We start from the raw sequence: 5,448 nt of genomic DNA on the forward strand, positions 1-5,448 counted from the left end.
AAAGAGATCATGATAACTTTGAAAGCAATCAGGCAGGCTCATAGAAAACAAAACAAACCCTTATATCTGTGTCTACTCACCGCTCAACAGTAAATCGTCTGAGTCACCCCAGTTTCTGCTGCCTCGCCTGCAAGCCCAGGTTCTTTGTTTGACAGCTTGAGAGGAGTTTGAAGACAGAAGGGATTGAGGATAACCCTATAGACTGATCACTGAAGAGCCTCATCCATTTCGGGACAAAAGGCCTCCTTCCTCCTCATCGGCCCCTCTTTCCATGTCTACCCCTCATAGCGGAAACTAAGGGAGAGGGAGGCAGAATCGAGGAATTGGGAGGGATTTGGATGGCAGACAAGCAGAGCCCGTGGTCTGTGAGATCGCCCACAGACACATACCTATAGACACAAGCTTGTGTGCACTACCACCACAAGTTCGGATCTACGGGTTTGTGGCAACAGGCCTTAGCATCTTCTCTCGTGTGGGGGTCTGACATGTCTGAAAATGAAACGTTAACATCGTTAGTCCAACCAAAGACTCTGCCGTTCCATCGTGTCGTGCCAGAAATGGAAAGACTTCATCCTGCTCTTAAGAGGGCAAAAGTCGAGCAGCATCTTCTGTGTTCTCCCCCATACACTTCCCTCTCTTTTCACTTTCCCTCACAGACACAATGGGCTTCGGGGTCAATCTCATCATTTTACTGTTTCATATTACGGAAGGCTCATTCATTCAGACCTTAACACACAAACTGAACACAGAGACACATGGATGGCAAAACAGCAGAATAAAGAAAAGTCTTTCAGTTATGGGGAGCGAAAGAGAGAAACACAGGCGAGCCCAAATGCAAGTTCATTCTTTTACATACCTGTAATTACATGAAAAAAAGGGTGAAATTTTCCTTTCCTATGTGCTTTCCAGCAAACAGAAGTAGTAAACTAGCAAGCACCGCCAATAGGCTTGTATTTTCTGAAAATTATGCGACAAGATGTCCAGTTATATTAATTCGGAAGATTCCTCTTCAGGAAAAGTTTATATTTCACCTTCACCCCACCCCCATTATTGGTCCAAACACCAACACTGAGCAAGTTTCAGCATACTTTATAAAATCCAAACCAGAAAAGAAATTATACAGAGGCTCCCTGCATAACTGCTCCAGGTTGTGGGAATGAATATATTTCTAAGGACTTCTTATAAAACGGTTTTGTCAGCGTAACATTCTTTCTTCAAAACCAATGTTCTACAAGTAAGAATGGGGAAGCCAAGACAATGATCTTTCATTAATGGCTCCTTTCATGAATTTTATTGAGGATATAGTCTTAAGCAATGAGTATTTCAAGGACAAAGGATGGAAAGCAAAATCACCTCTCTTCTGAGAAGTTGGGAAAAACATATGCCTCCATCTCTTTGTAGGACCTAAAAAGAGATCTTTTCAATTTTTGTCAGCAATGTCTATAGATTTTGGTTCTCAAAGAAAAAAAATAGAACTTTGCCTTGATATATGAACATTTATTCCTATCTCAAGAATGTGGGAGGCTCTCCTAATAACAAAAAGGACAGATGAATTTGGGAATTATTCAGAGAAAAGAGGAGGCCCCTAGGCACACAATTTAAAAGGTAAAAGCAGGAAACCAACAGAGGGTCAAACAGGGATGAAGAGGCAACCATTCATAGACACTTCGTTGTCTGCCTGTTTAATCGTGGTGGAGCCGCGGGCATGACTGTGAAGGTTGCCAAGACGGGAGAATTTAGTCGCAGCTCCGTGGCTTGACTTTTAGATCCAAAGAAACAACAATCCCAAGTGGAAGCAAGCAGGATCCAAACCAGTCACTTCAAAAATGGTTTGGACTTTCTGTTATTTTAAAATGTTCATTTCCTTTATAAAATAAAAGATTTTAAAATAAACGCCAAGCCGCTTATTTTCCTTTGATCTCCCTGACAAGGGCATGGGGCCAGAGGTATTTGAGGATGGGCACTTTGAACACCGCTAAGGATGGCTGGAACGGGTGTGACACTGGAGCTCTTATTAAAATAAAAAGGAATAGGCTTAGGCTCGCAAAGTGATGAGAACTAATTGTTGTTATCATTTGTTAAAAATATAGCATGCAATACTCGTCAGCGGTGGATGAAGATCTGTCAAAGTATTACACCGAGTCATTCAAGAACTAATCACCTTTGTAAATGGTTAGTTGTTAGTTTCAACTGGGGGCCTCTGTCTTTTTTTTTGGAAAATATAGGACAGAGAAAAGTTATTCATTCCAAAGGCTTTGCAGTGTTAACTTTCAAATAATCTAGAGTTTTACTTTTAAAAAGTAAAAGAGAAATCAGAAGATGCTTAGGTTGCAGAAAAAAAGAAAGTCAAATACCGATCAAGTAGAAGAATGGTTTATTTGGGAAGAGACGTTTTCCTCCCAATATTAATTGAATACCTCCTTCAAGAACTTCATTGTGTTGAGCAGAAAAATAAGGGCTCTTTTCAGAGCAAAGTTTGGCCTGCTTTCTTAAGCAAGAATCTGCGGGGCTCTCAGAGATAGTAACAATTAAGTTGGGAAATGCAGGCTAATAGTTAAAAACAATGGTAAATGCAGGGTAAGGTAATTCATCAAGTAAATATATCATTTGTGTTATTAAACATATTTAAGTGGCACAAAGTCCTCCAACAGCATCGAAAACGATCTCCTTATATCATGATAGCTGGGCTCAAATCTTTGTCACTGGACCTGCGTAAGCACAGTTTTATAAAATTCCAGACATATAAGATCACTCTTCTAGGACTAAAGTTAAAACATCAACCATTATGCAATTATTATGTTACAAGGCATCAATTATTACGCAATTTTTAGAAGCCGTATCTTCCAGGAATTCAGAGCATACACTAGGCTTTTTGGAAGCAATCTTCCAATAGTTTTAAGTACAATTACTGGAGATAGCCACAGAGTTTCAGAATGACACCTGATGGTTTCAAATGAGTTTTGCCTAAATTGTTGTCAAAAGAAATAAGCACTATTAAATAATAACTTTCAAAATATTTTTCTGAACTCCAAAGAATTGAACGTTCTTTTCATTGAATATTATAAAGCTGGTTGCTATTGTCAGAAAAACAAAGCTTAAAATGCAGTTAATCTTCATAATTAAATCATTCAAGCATACTCTAAAAACTTGTAATAACTTGAGAAAATGGAAAGTTTGGGAGAAATTTTAGAAAAATGTAGTTACCTGAAAAAAGGAACTTCTTATGAATCCAGTGTTTTAAACCTGTTGCCATCTTGCTAGGCCAGCATCTTCAAACCATTCACCCGCGTCTGGAAAATAAAATTATTTTAAAAGGATCAAGATTCTTTGCTTGGTTTGTGGTTGGTTTCTTTTTGTCACCCAACTCTTTTACAAAGCTGAACTAGAATTAATGCCAAAATGAAAGTAAAAAGGAACACCAAAGACTGAAATAAAAGTAACTCTAGAAAAACACTGGGCTGCGTTATGCCTTCTTCATTTCCAGAACTACACATGATAGAAAGGTTCTGCAAGTAAGTCACTTTCATATTTTTCCTGGAATTTCCCTGGCTACCCATGAAGCTTGAGAACGATTTTACCAGAAAAATGATCAAATAGGAATGGGACGTCTCGGAATACTCCCAAATTCTGATGTTTTATACCAAACTGCTCATTTGCTAAACATGATTAAGAGATAGTCTATCAATAATTAAGCATGGTTAAGGTATAATCAAGTTGGGCAATCATTACCTGGCACGTTGTAGCGTCACTGAGACATCATTTTAACTTTTTGATTCTGAAATGATTCAGGAGTCATTATTTCTCTCTGCTGATGGGGCCGCTAAAATAGAAAAATATCTGATTGTGGTGGCTTCAGGAGTCTGTCCCCCTCCACCCCAGCAGGATTCTTGGCTTCCATTCCAACAGTTTTTCATTGGCCAGGTTTTAGATGCAGGGTTTGCTTTTCCTTCATTGTTCCTTTACTAAAGGAAGGAAAACTCACTGAGCAGCTGCTTGTAAAAGGGAAAATGTACTTGAGTTTTGCCTGGCTGTGGACTTGAACACCAAATTCATGGTGATGTCAGCAGAATGACACCGACAGAAAGATTCCCTGCCCTCCACCCTCCTTCTGTTTAGGAGGGATCTCTCGAACAGAATCTTAGCAGATCTCCTTTGTCCGGAAGGAGCGGAAAAGAGCAATTCAGCTGAAAAGAAAGAGCAATTTCAACCTGTTATGAAAGAAAGAGAGGGAGGGAGGGAGAGAGGAAGGAGACAAAGAGACAGAAAAAGAGAATTAGAAAGTGAGAGATGGAGAAAGAAGAAGGAAGGGAGGGAGAGAAGGAGGAGGAAGAAACAGAGAAGGAGGAAGGGCAGGAGAAAGAGAGAGGGGGGGAAGAAAGGTGGGGAGAGAGAGAGAGAAAGAGAGAGAGAGAGCTCAAGTGTACCCTTGGCATTAACTCAACGTAAGGAAGCAGGAGAGACAGCTACTCTTGGTCTCCCCGTGGCTTTCCAGTTCTCCTGATGTCCTTTCTCTCACCCTCTGCAGCCCTGGCTCTTTGTAGAAAGATCCAATCACCTCAACAAAAGAGGTGCATCCAGCAAGTGCTGCTCCAAGAATAATTGGTGGGTGTCCCGTGTCGCAGCACGTTTTCTCCACCTGCGATCTGGCCACCAGGACACCAGCCTCCATGGTGGGAGTACCCCACGCAGAAGCTTCCGGCACCCCGGCCAGCCAGCTTAGGTAGAAGGAATCCTTGTCTCCTCAGGAAAAACTGACCAGAAAGGGAGGGAGGAGACTGGCAAAGCAACGCCATGGTTTTCACGTTCCTTTCGGGCAAAGGGAAAATTAGGAATTGCTATTTATAACCTTCCTACCAAACGCTCCCTGTATTAAAAAAAAAAAAAAAGAATATTTTAGGTACAATGCAAAATGAAAGTGTGGCTAGGTCGGCTAAGGAACAAAGACGTGAAAAATGGCGTGATAGGATAAAATAGATCGGACTAAAACAAAAGATGCCCTCAGAGTATTGGAGTAGTGGACTTTTTTGGCGGCAAGGGGGGGGATCATTTAAAAACGATCTTAAGCCCACTAAGTGTTCATTTACAACAGATGTATAACAGGGACCAACTACTCAAGAGTGAGAAGTTGGAAGCAAATTTGCGTTTGACACACCCGAGGAAACAAAAGGGAGAGAGCCTGCCAGTAACAAGTTGTTTCGTGTGCAGCTGGCTGAGGAGAACGCTTTCACTTTTGAAAGCATTAGGTTTGCTCAGGATGGCAATTTCTCTTCCTCTTTAAAATGCAAGTAAGGATGCCAGCCTACAACTTCCTTTCTAGCTCTAGGTTAATAAAGCCAAAAGGCTTTTGCAATAATTAAAAATTTAAAAAACAGAGAAGACCCTGATTCTGGTATGGAAACATGAAGACATATTTAAAAAAAAAATAATCAGATGTCTGTCATTTCTTGG

The 5,448-nt window shown here is 40.6% G+C and overlaps 1 non-coding gene across 1 annotated transcript; it reads right to left on the reverse strand.

Moving 5' to 3' along the window:
- Positions 1-377: 377 nt before the first annotated feature.
- On the reverse strand, positions 378-453 carry MIR100 (microRNA mir-100). The gene has a single exon (NR_031124.1). It is a non-coding gene; the product is annotated as a microRNA mir-100 (primary transcript).
- Between the last annotated feature and the right edge of the window lie 4,995 nt (positions 454-5,448).

The sequence above is a fragment of the Bos taurus genome, chromosome 15 (genome assembly GCF_002263795.3).
Source record: "Bos taurus isolate L1 Dominette 01449 registration number 42190680 breed Hereford chromosome 15, ARS-UCD2.0, whole genome shotgun sequence".
In the NCBI taxonomy this organism is placed as follows: domain Eukaryota; kingdom Metazoa; phylum Chordata; class Mammalia; order Artiodactyla; family Bovidae; genus Bos; species Bos taurus.